The sequence below is a fragment of the Crocuta crocuta genome, unplaced genomic scaffold (genome assembly GCF_008692635.1).
Source record: "Crocuta crocuta isolate KB4526 unplaced genomic scaffold, BGI_CrCroc_1.0 scaffold44, whole genome shotgun sequence".
In the NCBI taxonomy this organism is placed as follows: domain Eukaryota; kingdom Metazoa; phylum Chordata; class Mammalia; order Carnivora; family Hyaenidae; genus Crocuta; species Crocuta crocuta.
The window spans coordinates 5,020,846-5,040,093 of NW_027530179.1; the positions used below are offsets into that span (position 1 = coordinate 5,020,846).

The 19,248-nt window shown below is 53.5% G+C and overlaps 1 long non-coding RNA gene across 1 annotated transcript; it reads left to right on the forward strand.

Annotated features, from left to right (window-relative positions):
* Positions 1–387: 387 nt before the first annotated feature.
* Positions 388–3,718, forward strand: LOC144232079 (uncharacterized). The gene is made up of 3 exons (XR_013335307.1): positions 388–472; positions 559–618; positions 3,259–3,718. It is a non-coding gene; the product is annotated as an uncharacterized LOC144232079 (long non-coding RNA).
* The last annotated feature ends 15,530 nt before the right edge of the window (positions 3,719–19,248 follow it).

Below are 19,248 nucleotides of genomic sequence, written 5' to 3' on the forward strand. Positions count from 1 at the left end.
GCGCCCTGGACTTTACCCTCCCTTTTGGGCTCACAAGTTCCCTGGGCTGTCTGCCCTTAAAGACACACGTGGCCCAAGGCCAGCCGGGAGAGGAGGAAGCCTCTGAGAGGGTGTGTTCAAAGGAGCCACCATCTTCCTCTTCAGGTGTCTCCCCAGGCCCGCCCCAGGCCACCCCTCTGTCACCACCTCCCACCCATCCGCATAAACACTGACATCTGGAACTATTGGTGACCAGACAGGTAGCCATTAGCCCCGAGAGAAGGTCCTGGCCCTTTAAGGCTGCCCTGGGAAGAGATGACACAATCACCCCACTGGACTTTGTGCCCTGAGGCTGCTGGGGAAAACAAGGCCTGGGAGCCGCAGGCAGCCTGCTCAGGCAGGCCCACAGCCAGGAAGTCCCTTTCCCCCTCCCTTCCTCCGACAGGTTTGCCCTGCTCCCAAGAAATGGGAACTCACTCGGCTGTGCACACAGGTCTCCAACACGCATGCTATCTCTAATGGCATCCTCTCTGTCCCAGTTCCTAGGCTTCATTCATACCCCCCGCCTCCTTCCAACAGGTGTCTCAGCCGGGGCCGTCTTTCAGTGGACATCTGCCACTGTGCGAGGAGGGGACACTGGTAAGCACCACCCTATGTGTGCCTAGCACCCAGCCCAGAGCCTGAGTGCCGCCCCGCGAAGGCACTGGCCTAGTCAAGGCAAAGGGAGGTGGGCGATCTCTGGGAGAGAGCCTGGGTGGGAGTCAGAGCACTTGGATTCTGGACCCGGTTCTACCCTGAGTCACTGCAGGGCCTCCGGAGTATCTCTGCCCATCTCTGAGCCAGCATGTCTGCCTGCAGGGGACGGGCCCTCTCGTTGCGAGGTGGTGTGCACGGCTCCAGATGGAGCAGGGGTTGCTGATGCAGGAAATGGCCTCCATTCTCCTGCTCCCCATGAACCAGGCCCCCAGTCGGGTCACAGGCTAATGGAGATGGGCAGGAACTCTCTTAAACAGCTTACACCGAATGAATGGTTTGTGTAGGAATCTTTAAGGGCCTGTGTGCCGCCTCCTCGGGGAAGCTTTCTCGGACTGCCCCAGCGTTTGGCTCCAGCACTGGGGACTGCACCTCTTTGGGGTTAGGAACTATATTGCCTCCAACTCTGAGAACCAGAATGAGCCCCTTGCCTGACACATCGAAGGCTCTGGCCAGACATCTTTTGAGTGAAAAATGAATAAAGGTAGATGGTTTTTAAATATCAGCACTACACACAAAAGGAGCCCCAGGTCCGAGTAATGATGGACACGTTAGGCCAGGGCAGGCCCAAGCTCTTTCATTCAAAAGCTGGGTGACCTTGAGAAATAATCTGACCTTCCTGGCCCCCACTTTGGCCCAGATCCCACAGGTCAGTTAGTTAGTAAGCATCAATTAGGGGTCTGCTGTGTGAGCAGCACTGGCCTTAGGAGGGTTAAGGGGGCCACACGGGAGAATTAGAAGATACGGTCTCTGCCTTCGCAGAGCTCACTTGTGGTTAATATACATCTGAAATAAAAACAACAGTGAGTAGAAGTCGGGACAGGATAGACAGGCAGACCAAAGATAGGAGTGAGAGGTTGATAAGAACAGGGTGGAAGTAATCCCAGGAGGTTTCCTAGAGGAGGTGAGTTCTGAGCTGTAGACCCAGGACACTAGGCTCATTCCTCCATTCACCCATATGGGTTAAAGCAGACGCTGTCCCAAGCGGGCTTTGGGGATACAATGGTAAAGAAACACTGCCCTTCCCACCAGGAGCTTATAGCTTCACTAGGAAGCCGGCCTCTAAACTCAGGTGGCCACATAGCCTGAAGAGTGGGGAACATCTCTGAAGGCTCAGTCTGGAAGAAATATCCCCAAACTGCTTGTAGAGTCTGAGCTTCTAAGGGAGCAGGAGACACAGTTCATGAGAAGGGACAGGAGGAACATTATAAGGCAGATAAACAAAGTTATTGAGGACCTGTTGTTTCTCCAGGTTCTTGGTGACCTCACCTTTGACCAACAATTTCCTGGCACTGGCTCAGGCTGCCAAGGGGTGGGGGGGGGAGGGTAGAGGGGGAGGAAGAGGAGGGTAAACAGCAGGTGAGGCCAAAGGTGGCTTTGAAAGGCAAGGGGCACATTCCGAAAAGTCTCCCCAGCCTGGGGCCTGCGGCAGAGCCCAAAGTCCGATAGCGAACCCACACCTGCATTCCAGCCATCTGAAGAGCCATAAATACCTGAGAACCCACCAGAAAGGATGCTTCTAGCTGCCTGGGCCTCCCTGACTCCACAGCCCAGCTCCCCTGCTCCCCCAACACCCCCTTCTCCAGGAGGCCTTCTGGATTCAATGGAAGGAACTGAGATTTCCACCTGGGGATGACCTCTTCTTCCTCCTCCACCTCCTCATCCTCCCTCTGCTTACTCTCTTTGGCCCGGACTGCCAGTGGGAGACACCCTCCCCCTCCCCCAAGACAGAAGCCGGGTTCCATGCCTGGTCTGCCCTCCACAGGCTCTGGGACCTCAGGCCAGTCACCAAACCTCACCAAAACCTTGTCATCTGGAAAACAGGGATGCCTACAGAGAACCCTTTCACAGAGCTTTTGGAAAGAATGAATGAGATAAGGCACCTAAAATTAAAGTAGGCATCATGATTCTAAAACCTGGATGGTACTCCAGTATCAGCCAAATTTCTAATTTGCTGAGGAGGAAACAGGTCCAAAAGAGACACAAAAAAATTGGGAAATAGGGTACTCTCTCTTCTTCCTCTTCCTCCTTCTATTACTCATCTTCGTCCCCCTTCTAAATATGGGTTCCTCACCGTTAGGGGTCACAGATCCCTGGAGAAGGCAAAAACAAAGGACTTTCTCTCCCCAGATACATTCATTGGCATATCCCCAAGTCCGTGTGAGTAATTTCAGCAGTTCATTTGCCTCCGGTGGTAGATGTTTGCACCATGACAGACTAGAAAAAGAGAGGAGCTGTCACAGTCCTGAAGCCACGCCTCCTTGGCCACAGACCCCAGGAAGCAGGAAACGACAAGGGGCAAATCCTAAACTTCAGGGAACAAATCTCAGCCAAAGGGTCCCCCAAAGCCAGTCTGCAAGGCCCTGGGAAGGAAGTCCTATCTGAGCCCCCCTCCAAACTGCTCACCACCTACCCCCACCCACTCCCAACGCACAAAACCTCCCTGAGCTAGTTAAGTCCATTCTGGTCCTTGAAAGTCAAACAGAATCTTAGAGACTATCTGTACAAACCTCTTTATCTTTCCAGACGCAGAATATACACAGCAAAAGATATCTTGACTTGCTTGAAGTCACCTGGATAATCAACAGGAGCCAGGCTGAATTCCCCAACCCAGTCCCACAAATGTGTCCCCAAGAACCCACCGTGTGCTCTGCGCCCTGTTGGCAGGGATGGGACCACCAAGAATTGATAAGCGGTGTCTTGATTGGCCAAGCAAGCCTAAAATCCTTGGAATGAGAACGCAAACAGATTACCGGGCTCCTGACTATGTAAGAGAAGTTGCAAAATCCCTACAAGTTTAGAAAAGGCAGAGTTGGAACGTTTGTCCATTCAATTATTTAACAAACATGTATTGAACCCCAAACACTAGACATGAGCATGAGGTGGTAAATCACCCAGACAAGGTTCCTGCTCTCCTGGAATCCTAGAGAGGGAGAAAGGCAATAAACAAGTAAACAAATAGAATAAATTTAGCAGGAGAAACTAAAAAGTGACATAATTGTTGATGTAAGTGATATTGTCAAGAGATGGTACTCAAGGGAGGCCTCTTGGAGGAGGTGATATTTGGGCCGAGTCCTAAAAGGTGAGGAGGAGGCATCCACACGAAGGGGTGGAGCCATAATGTCCCAGAAAGAGGGAACAGCAAGTGCAAAGTCCCCAAGGCAGACATGAAACTGATATGTTCAAGGAACAGGAGGGTCAGTGTGTACAGGGGGCGAGAAGGGCCTCGAGGAGGAGGAAGAGGTGTCAGGAGGCTGGCGAGGAGGGCGGGCTCGATGCTGCGAGTGGGGAGGGTGTAGGCAGAGAGACAGCATGATCCCACGTGTTGTGTCAAAGCTCATCCTGGCTGCCGGGAGCGGCACGAATTGGAGGCACTGGAGGGGAACGAGGAAGCCGCAAAGCCCAGGAGAGATGGGAGGAAGAGTGGACAAGAGATGGAAATATTTTTGAAGTCGAACAGGCCCCAGGATTGCTGATGGGTTTGGATGTGGGGATCAAGCAAAAGTGGAGATCAAATATGAAAGCCAGGCTTTGGGTCTGAGCGATGTGGGGGCGGCAGGACCCTTTACTGGTGTAGGAAAGTAACAGGTTACAGAGGAAGCCAAGGGTTACCAGTCGTATTTCAGGAAAAAAGCTCAATGTCCTTTGCTCACAGACCTGTTCCATTTAATGGGCTGTATAACAGTGTGTCCACATGATAACAAAAGATCGAGCCTTTCAAAGAATTCAAAGGAGGTTGTGACTGAAGATGGGAAAGAAGAGGCCTGGCTCTGAAAAATGGCCCAAATGGCCAGAAGCATATCCATCACAAGTAGAATTTCAAAACTGTTTTCCTTCTGGGTTGTCCACACCGTGCGGCCGGCGGCCAGGCCTCTCTCTCAGGCCAGGGGAGGGGGCAGTGGGGCTGGCGGGACAGCCTGATGTTTGTGGTTCTTTAACTCTTGCTCACTCTCTCGGCCCGTTTCCATGTTACACAAGTGCGATCGTTGGATCTGGGCATGGTTCTTTTTTAGAAGTCAAGAGTTTCTGGAAAAGACGACCAGCTGGGATCAAATACAAAACCACACTCTCGGTGCCACCTTCTGAGGGAAATGCAGGCTTTCGACCCTGCAGCCAAGGGCTCCCACTGGGAGCCTCCTGGGCCGCAGGGTGACACTGACGATCTCCTCAAACCCCAGAGAAAGGCAGCAGATTCTTCCTCTAGGGATCCTGGTTGGGAAACCCAGCCTCTTCCTCCACCTCTATCCTGTAAGGCCCCACTGGACCCCAAACCTAAGCCCTTGGGGTCTTGAGCAGCCCATCTCAGCCCCGCCTCAGCTCTGCCTGAGGCTTCTGCTGATCCCTGCCACATCCTTCCTCTTTCTACCCCATCCCAGTCCCTCCACATGGTCCTTATCTACTTCTGACTGAAGGTGTCAAATGGTTTTCCTCATGTGCCACTCTAGCACTAGGCCGCCTCCTCCAGAAAGCCCCCAGGGGTTACGGCTGATGCCATCATCAATCTAGCCGTATAGTTTCTGGCCTTTTTTCCCCCTCTCTGCTATGTACACAGATGTGTGATCACCCTGGATGTGCGTGTGTCTGTGTCTGTGTGTGTGTAGCTGTGTGTGTCTGTGATGCGTACAGGCCTGGATGAGTATGTCCCCCACTCGGACTGGGGGATCCTTAAGGGGCCTCAGAGTGACGAATGGATACCCCTCCATCCTCTTCTGCAGGAACTCCCCCCTCCCCCCACCATATGAGTCTGTTCCTGGTCCCTGTCCTGCCTTCCTACTCTCCCTGGTCTCTGCCTCAGGTCCCTTCCATCTGGTAGACAAATATTTAACGAGCACCTACTCTGTGCCAGAGGTGCCGGGGGTACCCCAGGGAAGAAGGTAGACAAGGCCCCAGCTCTCATGGAACTGTCATTCTGGGTGGGGGGTCAGATTATAAACAGAGACATGGATGGGTGAGTGGGGATGAGCGGCAGAGGCAGAGAGAACAGGCCCCTCCAACAGAGTGAGCGCTAGTCACTCCCTCAATAAATGAGCACCTACTATGCATTGGGTGCTGTTCCAGGGACTTAAGCTACATCAGTGAACAAAACAGACAGAGACGCTTGCCCTTGGGGAACTTAAATTCTAGTTGCCTGCGGGGAGACCGACAGTACATAGTGCACGGAACATAATAAATAAGTGCGTTTTATAAGGTGAGAGGATTAGAAAGGGACCAACATTTCGGGAGAAGGGTAAGGTAAGAGATGAGTGTGGGGCTAATGTTGCCATTTTAAACAGGTGCCTCAGGGGAGGACTCATTTTGAAGGTGGTATTTGAGCAAAATCCTGAAAGAAGGTGAGGGAGTGAGTCCCATAGGTAGCTGGAGAAAGAACATTCCAGGCAGAGGAGAAAGGTCGTGCAGACGCCCTGGTGCCAGAACATGCCAGATCTGATTGCAGGACAGTAAGAAGGCCCGTGGGGTTAAAGCAGTGGAAGGGGAGGAGCTGAAAATGGAAATCAGAGAGGCAGCCAGACTGGGGAGAGATCATGGAGGTGCTTGAGGGCCATGTGAGGACCTTCGCTTTTACTCGGAGGGAGATGAGGAGCTGTCGCAGGAATTTGGGGCCCAAAAGTGACAAGTTCGAGCTACCCTTTCCTCGCTAAAGGGCGTAATGGTAAGACGTGATGGCGGAGGAGGCTGCTGCTTGAGGCAAAGAGGCAAGGGTGTCTGTCAGAGGAAGGCCTTCTAAGCTGGGGTCTGAGGGACAGAGAATGGACACCCACCCTTCCTCCCCCTCTAAGTCTTCCTCAGTCTGCCAACCAGAGAAAATCTTCTGCTGTCGAACTACACCTCTCTCTTCTCCCTTCACACCTCCTTTCTGCTCCTCACCCTCTCTCCCTCCCTCTCTCCTCCCACCCCTTGACTGACCCTCCCTCCCTCCTCATCTCCCTCCTTCTCCTCACCTCTTTTTGTCTTCAGCCTCACCCCATGGGGGTGAGGGCTTCCCCCTTCCCAGAGTTCTTAGAAAATGGTTGGGAAAAGCGCTGGGAAAGGCTGCAACAGGCCCTTGGCAAGAGCGAGGATGACAGATTACAGTGTCTGGTCGTGGCTGCTCACCCTGTAATCAGGAGGGTGTCTCAGGTGGACAGAGACCCTGGGGCGTGCCCTGCCTGGCCGAGACTTCCCATCCCCAGTCAGCCCCTCCCCAACCCCCCTCTCAAGCACAGGGGAGAGAGAGAGGGCGTCTTTCAGGCCTTGCCCTCAGCCCAGCCTTCAAGCCTTGATACGCGGAGAAGCCGAAGAAAACTACCGAACTTTCGAACGCAACCCCTCATGGCACGGAGGGTGGGACTGAGACCCTCAAGCGGAGACGGTGCAGCTCCAGGTCACAGAGTGAGATTCAAACCCATGATGGTGTCCATACCGCAGACTGTCTCAGCCCGTGGCTCAGGCCTTAGGACCAAGCAGCAGGTCAAGGCTTTGGAGTTCCAGTCAGACGCTGCCTGGGGACAGGGCAGGGCCATGTGCTGCTGGCTGCTGGCTGCTGGCTCCTCAGGGGCAGGGAAAACCCCTTCCTGTTAAGAGTGACCCTAATCCTATACCTCTGGGGGAGCAGGGACGGCTCAGTACAGTTCCGCGTCTGCCCCTAGAGGACCGCTTGGCCGCCGGTGGATCAAAGGTGCAGGAGGAAAGGAAAGCCCCACCACAGGGGCCCAGCCTCAGAGTCTGGATGGGAGCCCTCCTCTCCTCTAGAAAGGAGACTCACAGTGTCAGCCTGCCAAGTCACCTGTTTGTCCAGGAACAGGCCTGGCTCTTCTCAGCTATCATGTGCCACGCGTGGCTGTGGCCTCCAGCACCTGAGTCATCTGTGACTCATTGGCCTCTGCCCTGGGTCCCAAGAGGGTTGGGCCGGGTGGACCTGGCCTGGGGATGGTATAAGACCTGTCCAGTGTCCCTGGAACGGGCCTGTCCCTGCCCTCCCTGCACTGAGACAGACAGCCAGACCCCTCACAGAGAACCCAGAACAGCTTGTACTGGACCTCTGCCGCCTTCACACGCACATGCACACTCATGCACGCGTGCACGCACACACACACCCTTACAGTGCCTTCCCACTCACACGTGTGCTGAGTAGACCCACATCCGCCAGAGTCTCCATCGAGCCCCAGAGCAGAGGAGTTAGGGTCTGCAGTTACTTCTTTGTATGACCTCGGGAAGCATTCATCTCTTTTCTAGGCCTCAGTTTCCTCCTCTGACCTGGGACCCACAGGTCTCCAACATCCCTTCTAGCCCAAACTCTAAGGAGGGATTTAATGGAGTGATTTCGGACCTGTGGTCAGCCAATGACAGGGAGAGCTAGCAGGGTGACAGCAGGTATGGCTGAGGGAACGGACTTCCCTGGTACTCTCCAGACCATACCGCCTGAGGCTACAGGCAAATACTGCAGGGAAAGGGGTGGTAATGCCCTGCCAGAATCTTCGTCAGACTAGATTAGAGCCTCCAGGGCCCTGCTGTAGCTACCTTCCCAAGGAGGAGAATCAAGGAAATAGACTTCCACAGGCCTTCCCCTCAAACTGGGCTTCCTGAGGGCAGGGGTGTGTCTCCCCCTCAGACCGGGGCTCCCTGAAGGCAGGGCTGTGTTTCCCCCTCAAACTGGGCCTCCTTGAGGGCAAAGCTGTGTCTACCTCTCAGACTGGGGCTCTCTGAGGGCAGGGCTGTGTCCCCTCCCTCAGACTGGAGTTCCCTGAAGGAAGGACTGTGTCTCCTCCCTCAGACTGCTGACCTGAGACAAGACTGTTCTTTCCCTCAAACTGAAAGCCCACAGGTTAAGAACTTTTAGTTTTACCTTTTTTTTTTTTTCCAAATCAAATCTTCCCCTCCTTGACTGAGCCTGACCCAACTCCAGGGCCTACTCCCATTCTGCCTATTTTACCCTAGGTGAGCTGGATCCCAGGCTGACAGCACCCACAGAGATAGAGGCGGGCAGTGCGATAACAGTCTAGCAATCTACCAGGTCTTTCCCAACTTCTTCCTGTTTTATCCTCAAATTCTCCCCAGAATATGAGCCACACCTGGATATTCTTCCCCAGAGGAAAGACAGGGCTGTGAGTTTCAGAAAGTCAGAGATTTGTCAGGGTGCACAGCAGAGAGTCCCCAGGCCCTCACCCTCTCCCTGTTGTGTGCACCCACCCAGACCCCACACCCCCTGGAGGAGGCCCCTCCCCCATTCCCCAGGAAGGGGTTAACTAGTGTTAGCCCTGGCAGGGTGGAGGGAAGTTGGGAAAGCTAGGGAGGGAGCAGTGTTTCTCCACTTGGCCAGAGCTTCGGTTTCCCAATACAGTATTACTGTGGGGCAGAGCCAGGCAGCTGGGCAGGCTGGGCACCACCAAGCTGAGGATCCCGGTACCTGCTTCTGTGACATTGGCCGGGGAACCAGGTCAGGCCCCTGAGGGCTCTCAGCTGGGAGGGCCCTGGTCTCTGGGGAGCGTGGGTCTGGGCCCACCGAGGCAGAGCAGGAAACTATCACCCAGGAGAGTGAAAGAGGCCCTGGAGACAGGGCCACCAGCCGGCCTGGCATCTGTGAGGTAGAAAAGTAGTGGGCCCCCACTTTGGGGTCTCCAACTGCCCCTCCCACCGTCTGCCACGGCTTCTAAGTATTGTCTTTCTGACATTTTGGGGGTTTTTCTTGTTTTTTTTTTTTTAATTCAGTTTGATAAACTTTATTTATTTATTTTTTTATTTCTAGGAGGGAGAGAGAGAGACAGCGTGAGCAGGGGAGGGTCAGAGAGAGAGGGAGTCACAGAGTCTGAAACAGGCTCCAGTCTCTGAGCCGGCAGTCAGCACAGAGCCCGACGCGGGGCTCAAACCCACAAACCGCGAGATCATGACCGAAAGTCGGACGCTCAACCGACTAAGCCACCCAGGCGCCCCTGTCTTTCTGACATTTTGGTTTTGCCATAACCCACATGAAAAAATACATCCGGCACTGTGACCCCTGAAAACATATGAACACACATAGTTCAACAGTTTCAGCAATCAATATTTATCCTTACGACTCACAAGCCTCTCGGAATATTTTCTATTCTTTTTTTAAAATTTATTTATTTTGAGAGAGAGAGAGAGAGAGAGAGCACACATGGGGGAGGGGCAGAGAGAGAGACTCCCAAGCAGGTTCTGTGCTGTTAATGCAGAGCCCCACGCAGGGCTCGATCTCATGAAACTTGAAATCATGACCTGAGCCGAAATCAAGAGCCAGATGCTCACCCCACTGAGCCACCAGGCGCCCCTCTATTCTCTTTCATATTTAAGAAAAAGCATGATATTGGTTGCAAACCCCTAAACTGACCTCATGTCCTACCGACAGATCAGTTTGCAGTTTGGAAAACACTGCCCCAAGTTCGGCAGGCTAGATACATTGCCATTGTACCTATAGCGACATTGAGGCCCTAAGAGGAGTAGAGCCGGCCCAAGGTCAAGGGCCAGTCAGTTACCTAGCCCCAACCAGAGCTCAGGTGGCTCCCACGGCGGAATTTCCACTATAAGCTTCCGGAGCCTGGGGACTTCTTGAGATCACTGCCCGCAACCACAAGGCCTGGGGAAGAGGATTACCGCTGGTGGACCATCAGAAGAGAGGAGAAGGAGGTTTGCTGAGTAGCTGGCTCTGCTAGGCCTCCTCCAGGACCCAGCACGCAAGACTATTGAGCCTGTGGAAAAAGTCAGGCCTGGAGGTCAAGTTCAGTTCCTCCAGAGAATGGTCCCCATCATGACGGGGAGGAGAAACAGAGGCTCGCGGTCAGAGAGGGGTGGGGATGAGGGTGACACAAAGCCCCTCCCTCTCAGGGAGCCCCTAGTCTGAGGGGGGAGACCCGGTCTCTGCTCTCAGAGAGCTCCTAATTTGTTTCACATCTCTGCTGCAGGCGGAAATTATGGGCATCTCCAGAATGGGGACCCAAACGCAGCGTGTACCCTGGGAACCTCGCTGACAAAGCAGCAAGGACAAGGAGAAGGAGAGAAGCATCGAAGCACCTGAAGGAACCACCTAGGGGGAAGTTTCCAGCCACTCCTTTCAGGTAGGGCCGCCAGGCTAAGTCCAGGATGCTCAGTTAGACTTGAATCTCAGACTGTGAAGATTTAACGGAGTATCCTGTGTTTTTATTTGCTGTCTCTGGCAACCCCATGTCCAGGACATTCTCTTTTCAGCCCCATAAGGGCCAGGCTGACCATGTCAGACTAACGGACAGCAGGAGAAGCTGAGGTATCCGGTACCCGGTACTTGTCCGGAGGGGTGGGGGGAAGGGGAGCAGAAATGAGAGTCTCTAGAACCCTCGCAGCCGCCAGCAGGCAGCCCTCAGACCCACAAACAAGCCCAGCTTGAGTAGCTGCCTCCCCCCCCTCCCTCAGAAGTGTGGCTGGGATGGAGAAGGCCAGGAAGAGCCTTTGGAGGGGGTATGTGGTGGTGGGCAAGGGAGCAAATGGCTTCCTTCATTCCTTCTCGGCAGCTGCGCCAGGCCGGTGGAGATAAGAGTCTTCAGGGAAACTTACTTTTAGGCAAAAACCAACGGCTGGGCCTGGCACACCAGCGGTATCTGTGGGCAGTTTCTCTGAAGTCATGGGGCCCGGGGGAGGGTTTTACCAGCATCGAGCTGAGCCCTTCCCCCCACTCATGTCTCTTCTGCTCTCCTTCCTCCCTGCAGCCCCCAGCACACCCGCCCCCCACAGTCTGAGCTTTTAGTATGGCTGCTGGGGTTGAGCAGTGCCAAGGGTATGGCTGAGGTGGCCACAGCCAGAAGGAAAGGGGGTGAGCCCACTGGCCTCACCAGGAGGGCATGCCCTGAGCTCTCATAACCTCTGCGGGCACAAACATCCCCGCTCCCAGGCGCAAGAGCAGAGCTAAGGGCTGGGTCCCAGGCCCTGCTTGTCCCCTTTTACTAAGGGGAAAGGAAATGCTCTTTCTGTCTTCCCTTGTGGGTTTCTATGAGGGCTGTTTCCGCATTCTGTACTGACCAAGGGACTAAATCATCTGAAACACTGAGCCTTTGTTGGGTTCTGTAGTTGAGCCTCAAGGAAGCAAGCCCAGAAGTGGCACCCCCATCCTCAGGGAGCACCCAGGCTGATGACGGAGACTGTCCCAGCCCTTAGGGACCCTGACAGCGTGATGTGATTAACGTTCATTCTTTTCATTCAACGAGTTTTATATTTATTGAGCCCCTTTTAAGTGGCAATCACTTTATATCCCTTATCTAACTTATTCCACATTAACACCTGGGAGAGGGGTGCTATCATGCCCATTTCACAGAAAAAGACAATGAGGCCCAGAGAGGTCAAGTGACTTGCCCAGGGTCAGGTAGCCAGAAAGTGCCACTGATGTAAAAAGTAGAGTCTAGCTCTGTTGGATCCCAAATCCTCTCTTCCCACTGCCCTGTGCCCAGCTGACCTTTTCTGGGCATGTACTACATGCCCTCCCCCGGGCCCACCCATTTTTCTCTGATTCTTGGGTGTCACAGTACCTGTTTAACAGATGACTAAGGCTCAACAAGGTGATTTTGCCCTGAGACACGATTTAGAAGCTCTCAGCGCTGGAGCTATGTTTTAGGTTCGGGGTTTGGGACATCGGGGACCCAGAATTAGTGGCTGGGATTTGAACCCAGGCGGTCAGGCCAGGCCGGAACAGAAGTGACCAGGCGTTATCACTTCTGTGGCTGCCAGATAGAGGGTTATTAATATCCATGAGGTGACTATTGCAGAATAGCCAGTTGCTCCCAGAGGACAGCTCTGGGTCATGGGATTACAGCCAGGTCAGCTGCCCCCCCCCCGCCCCCCAGCCCCATGGGGGCTCATCCTGAGAAGCCAGATCCCTCAGCTGGGCCTCACAGCCCCTGACCTGGGAGCCCTTACCCAACCAGGCGGCCACCCCGTGACTGGGAGGGGTGACCCCTGTCACACTTGCATGTGTGCGAGCCTGTGGATCTGCTTGTGTGGAAGGAGACCTGTCTGGCCCCGGGTGAGAGGATGCCTCAGGGTGTCCTGCCAGGGGGAGGCCTTACCCCCACGGATCCTAGCCTCAACAGGCCCTAAATGCAGGCCCAGCCACCTTCTCCCTTTCTCAAGGGCAGTGAGGGGAGATCAGCTGGGAGGGAAGCCTAAGGGAGGGAAGCAGCAGAGGGAACTAGCGTGGGGAGGGAGATTCCTTTGTCAGAAGCAAAAAGAGATTCGAACCCTCTCCCTGATTATTTCCCCAGAAGACACCCTCCTGCTGCCTCCCTGGGAGATGGAAGCTTCCAGCTCTCAAAGTCCCAGGGAAAGCCTTTTTCTCCCTGCCCCAATCCCAGGGTTCTCTCCCCATACCTGTATCACGGACCTTCTCCCCTATAGATCCTGGGACAACAGGACTTTAATCTTGGGGCACTTCTGCGATGGACCCCTGAGAGCCTCCTCCACTGTGAGCCCCTCAGATGTAAGCTGGCAACAGTTTGAGAGCAGCCCTGCCTCAGGCCTTCAGGTTTTTAGCGCAAAGCCCAGCTGTGTATGGAAGGGTGGACGCAAGGCATCCCCTTTCAGACTGGAGACTCTTGGTGTGTTTGGAGGGACAGGACGAGAAGAATGGCCTTGTATTCTGGTCCTGTCCCTTGGCTCATTACTTTCTCAAATACTGATGGCATACCCGTCTTGTGCCTGGCCCTGGGTTCAGAGCCACAGGGCATCGTCCCGAACCAAGAGGTCTTTCCCCACACCCTCCCTCCCCTCAGTACGACCCTGCTCCCCCACTCCTGGGCTCCAGGGCTGAACCTTTGTTGCACTCCTCAGTGAGAGGCGAAGGAGCTAAACGTGCAAAGAACAGTGTAAAACCCAGCCGTAGGATTTCAGTTTAAAATTTTTAAAGTGAAGAGGGAGAAAAGCGACCAAATTATACCAAAACAGGAACTCCAGGGAAGAAAAAGGCATTGATGTGGGGACTAGACATAAGAGCACAATTATAAAGACTGGCTTCGAGCACATCCTACGTACTGGGCACTGTATTGGGTGCTTTCACACATCGACATCACCTCTCTCCTTGAAGCTCACAAAGCTGTGTGATTGTCCCCATTTTAGAGAAGAGAGAGTTAAGGCCCAGAGAAGTCATTTAGCCTGTGGCAGACCCAGGATTCTAACCTAGATCTGTCAAAAGTCTCGGCGGGGCTCAGGGCAACCCAGATTGACCCTGCAGAGGCAGCAGGCAGGGCCTCACAGACCATCCCTCCGTTGCCTCGGAGACCTCCAGTCCTAGGATGACGGCATAGGGTGGGGGACGGGGCCACGGTCTCCCTGCAGGGAGCCTGAGGAGGTGATGAATGGGGTTCTCAGACCTCCCCAGCAGAGGGGACAAGCAGGGCCCCAGGAGGGGGACACGTGCTGGCTTCTGTCCCGCTTGGAGCCAGACCCAGAGACTGTCAGGGGATGTGTGTCCAGGCGGAGGCTGGTGAGCTGTACTCGCCTCTTAACAAATGGGAAGAGCGGGCCTGCGGGACTGGAGGCGTGTGCTGGGAGAAGAGGGAAGGGGAAGGGTGCAGGCCCTGAGAAGAGCTCATCAGACACCAGTGCCTGGTGATTCCAAACATCTACCAGATGAAGGCAAGGGAGTGCCTGCTTGAGAATGCTTATGCTTTTTTTTTTTCAATGTTTATTTCATTTTGAGAGAGAGAGGCAGACTGCAAGTGGGGGAGGGGCAGAGAGAGAGGAAGAGACAGAATCGGAACCAGGCTCTGGGCTCTGAGCCGTCAGCACAGAGCCCGATGCGGGGCTCGAACTCAGGAACCACAAGATCATGACCTGAGCCGAAGTCGTATGTTTAACCGACTGAGCCACCCAGGCGCCCCGAGAGTGGTTTCCATCCTAGTCAACAAAGAAGTGTCTGCTGGCTGGGCTTCTGTCTCTGCCCTCAGACCAGAACCTCTATGAGCACAGGGTGAAACCTGAGGGCAAGGGCTGCATCACCCCCTCAGACTGGTAGCTACCCGAGGGCAGTACTTCACCTCTTTCGTTGATAGGCTACCACCCTTCCACCCCACCACCATCGAAGGCAAATTCAACCAGGGCACCAGGGTGGTTCGGTCGGTTGAGAGTCTGACGCTTTATTTTAGCTCAGGTCATGATCTCACAGTCTCCTGAGTTTGAGCCTGAGTTGGGCTCTGTGCTGATAGCACAGAGCCTGCTTGAGACTCTCTCTCTCTCTCTCTCTCTCTCTCTCTCTCTCTGTGTGTCTCAAAATAAATAAGTAAGCTTTTTTTAAAAAGACAAAAACAACATTTTAAAACCTGCTTCAAATCCCGGCCCTCTTGTCCTGAGGAGACCCAGGCCCGGCCCCCCTCCCACAGGCACCTAAGCCTTTTCCTATGAACTACTGCTTCCTGCCATTCGAGCTCTCCCCCCTTCCGATCAGCTTCCATCCCCTCCTCTACAGATGCTCAGCCAAGCCCTGTCTTTGCCTTGCATTTTCCCTTTCCAGGCAGATTATAAATATTATAAATATTTACTGATTCCTTCCCTGCCCTCCCCTAGTCCCTGAGTCCTGACGGATGATGTCCTGTGGATGTGGCTGAGTTGTCTCTCTCCCAACAATTCTGAGGCCAACCCAGCAAGGCCTCTCAAGGGTCACCTCCTCTATCCCCCGTCTCTAGGCTGGTGTGTGCTCAATCCGCCCCTCGGGAAGGAGAGGTCATTCTATACCAGGCACAGCACACACTGGGGGTATTCCATTAGTGCTTGAGGTTGGGAGGGAGAAAGGAGGGGAGGGAAGGAAAAGATTCCATAGGCTTTTCCTTCAAATTCCTCATGCTCTCTCTCGGCCAGTTCTTCTTGTCCTCTAGCCTCTCCCCTCGTGCTGTAGGTGAGGCCCACCTTCTCCCGGTGAGACCTCATTAGAACTGACTTGCTCTCCTCACCCCCAAAATTGGGCAGTTCGTTGTCCTTCCTGGGGCAGCCCTTATCTAGAATCTTCCCACCAGACTTCCCACCAGGGCAGACCCCTGGTCTCTGATTCTGTTATATCTACGTCCCTTCTTCCTTGAACCTCGCTCTACCCCCTGAGGCCATCACATATACCACTAGAACCCTATAGATAGTAACGGGCAAAGGTCCTAGCACTAAGTGATGGCTTAGTTGGATGGTTTAGTTATGATCACTAGGTAACACCCACCCCAAAACTTCATAGCTTGAAACGGCAACAGTCCATGTATTTGTTCACAACTGTATACATTTGGGCAATGGATGGCTTCTCTCTCCTTTATGTGTTGTTGGCAAGAGCAGCTCCTCTGAGCCCAGAGAATCCAAAATGACTTCGCTCCTATGTCGGGTGCCTCAGCCTGGGGTGGTTGGAATGGCTGGGAGCCTGTTCCTGCCTCTGCCTCTCTCTGTCTCTCTGCACAGCTTCTCTCTCCAGCACGGTAGTTGGGCTTCCTTAAAACATGGCGGCTGCTTCCCAAGAGGTCAAAATGGAAACTGCGATCTCCCTGAAAGTCTAGGGCTAAAAGTCCCAGAACAGCTCTTCCGGCACATCCTCTTAGTCAAAGCAAGTCATTTGGCCAGCCCAGATTCAAAGGAGGAAAAACAGACTCTACTTGATGGGAACAACGGCACATGGGCACAGGGGTAGGAAGAACCGTGGGCAGCCATGTTTGCACACAGGCCACCACAATAGTCCTAACATGAAACTCATCTAGAATTACCTAGGTCTGTATGAACCTACCCCGCTTCCTTACAGGAGGCAAGTGGGTAGGCTGGAGGCTCCTTGGAGAAGCAAGTACTCCAAAGGCCTTGGGGGTTATGGCCAGGGTTGGTTACTGCTTAGGAAAAAAGGGAAAGGGACTCGGGCTGGGCAGATCAGAGTTGAGAAGGAGCTATGTGTCTGTCCAGGGGAAAAAGTGGCCAGGCCAGAGGGGAGGGTGTGAATCCCAAGGGGGAGATAAGCAGGGATAGCTTGGCACTGGCCTTGCTCTGGGGCGGGGGGTGAGCAGGCCTTATACAACCAGAGGATGCAGTATTTTCATTTCATCCTTCTTTTCCCCCTAGTCTATTTAAAGACCACTTCTCTCCTCCAAGGCTACGTGTTGCAATTTCGTTCGTGCTTAGGTTTTGGATCTTCCACGGACAAGCCCCGGCCCCTGGAGACATCTCTTGCCTTGCCTTACCACACTTGGGGAGCTCTGGATTTCAGCCCTGGGTTTGGCCACCACCACATCCTCCCCCTGTCCCACTTTTCTTCTGGCTGTTTGTATTCAGTCTAGACGATTCATTTTTATTTGTTGATGCTCTGCCTTAGCCTGGGGCAACCATGGTGTGGTGGAAAGAGCACTAGAATTGGAGTCAGGAAAGCTGGTTTAAATTCTGGCTTGGCCATTTACTGGCGATGCATAAATTCGAGCATGTTTTTTACCCTCTCTGGGCCTCCTGTTTCTCATCTGGCAAGCAGAAACCATGAGCCCCATCTCCAGGGTGGCTAAACGGAGGAAACGGTGCCTGGCATTGGCCAACGGGCCTATGTCCCTAATCCCTACCGCCTACTCTGAGTCCCCTCCTTGCCCAGTCCTGTTCAAGTCTCTACCTGTCAGGAAGCCCCTCCACCAACCACCCCCACCATTGCCAGCCTCACTCACCTCCACGGCCTTGGGATGGAACCCTCAGTCACAGTTTTGCGATTTCAGTCACTTGAAAAACGTTAACTGAGGATGAATTATGGTCCAGGCACTGTTCTAGGTGCTGGAGGCACAGTGATGAACAAAACTGACAAAAATCTCTGCCCTCACATGGCCTGCATTCCGGGGGGAATGGGGGCAGGGGTGGGGTGGGGGAGACAGACAAAAGGGAAAGTAAACTTTAGAGCCATGTGGTCCAAAATGGTAGCCACCAGCCACATGTGTATATTGAGCCCTTGAAACATGGCTACTCCCAACTGAGGTGTGTGATAGCAAAATACACAGCAGATTCAAAGATTTCATACAACAGAAAAGCGAAATCTCTCCTTAATTTTTATATTGATTAGATGTTAGAATGATATTTTTAGATATGCTGGGGTTAAGTAAAATATATTATTAAAATTAATTTCACCTGGGGGGGTGCCTGTGGCTCAGTCAGTCATGTGTCTGACTCTTGATTTTGGCTCAGGTCTTGACCTCATAGTTCGTGGGTTTGAGGCCCACATCAGGCTGTGCGCTGACAGTGCAGAGCCCGCTTGGGATTCTTTATGCCCCTCCCTTGCTCTCGCTTGCTCTCTCTCTCTCAAAAACTAAATAAACGAAAAACATTTTTAAAATTAATTTCACCTGTTTCTTTTTAACTTTTTAAATCTGGCTCCTAGAAAACATCAAATTACATTGTGGCCCATGTTATAGTTCTATTAGACCTCTCTATTCTAGAGTAAGTGAGAAGACGGCACATGCTATGAGAAAAAAGAAGGGATGGTGAAAAGGAGGGTCCAAGTGCAGAGTGAGGAAGGGATGTTCATGGTGAATGCAGTGGTCAACGTAGCCTCACTGAAAAGGTAAAAGACTGAAGGCAAGAGAGCCACACGTTGCCCCAACTAGGAGAAGAGGGCTCCAAGAAGAGGGGACAGCCAATGCAAAGGCCCTGAGGTGCAAGAGTATCCGCAGTCCGAGGAACAGAGAGGCCAGTGTAGTTGAGCTGAGCAACCAAGGGGGATCAGAAGTCATAGAGGCAGGGATGTAGAGGCTGCCTGGACAGTGCAGGGCCTTTTCAGGCTGTTGTATAAACTTTTGTTTTTGTCTCTGAGTAAAATAGAGTCTCTGCAGAGTTCTGAGCCAAATGGTGACATGATCTGGCTCACAGTTTAACAGGCTCACTTTGGCTGTTGTGTGAGAATCAACTTAAGGGCGGGGCAGTGGAGAGAGGAGAATCGGGAGGCCAGTTTAGAAGGCTCCAGCAAATATTCCCTTGGGGTGACAAGAGCCTCTACTGCCCAGGGTTGTGGTGTGGATTCTGTGTTAACCAATGAAAAAGCCGGGAGGTGTGATGAGTGGCTACTAGATGGAAAACTCTGCAGGTCAGGGACCTTGCCTTCCATCTTCCTCACAACCGTAGCCAGAAGAGGCAGAAGTCGCCACCACCCCCTCAGCACCTCCCCCTGGAGGGGTGCAACAGCCTCCTCTGGGCCTCCCTGCCTGACCCACCGCCGGGCTGCTCCTTTTAAAACCCCTCAATTGCTGGGGCGCCTGGGTGGCTTAGTCGGTGAAGCGTCCGACTTTCCGACTTTCGCTTAGGTCATGATCTCGCGGTTCGTGGGTTCGAGCCCCGCGTCGGGCTCTGTGCTGACTGCCAGCTCAGAGCCTGGAGTCTGTTTCAGTCTGTGACTCCCTCTCTCTCTGACCCTCCCCTGCTCACGCTGTCTCTCTCTCCTAGAAATAAAATAAAACATTAAAAAAAAAAAAACCCTCAACTGCTGCTCGTGGCATGGCACTGCAGACTCCCTGTGAGCTAACCCTGCCCCGTCCTGCCTCCGTGCCTCACCCCTGTGCACCTGAGTCCCCCTCACACCTTTGCTCACAGCACCCC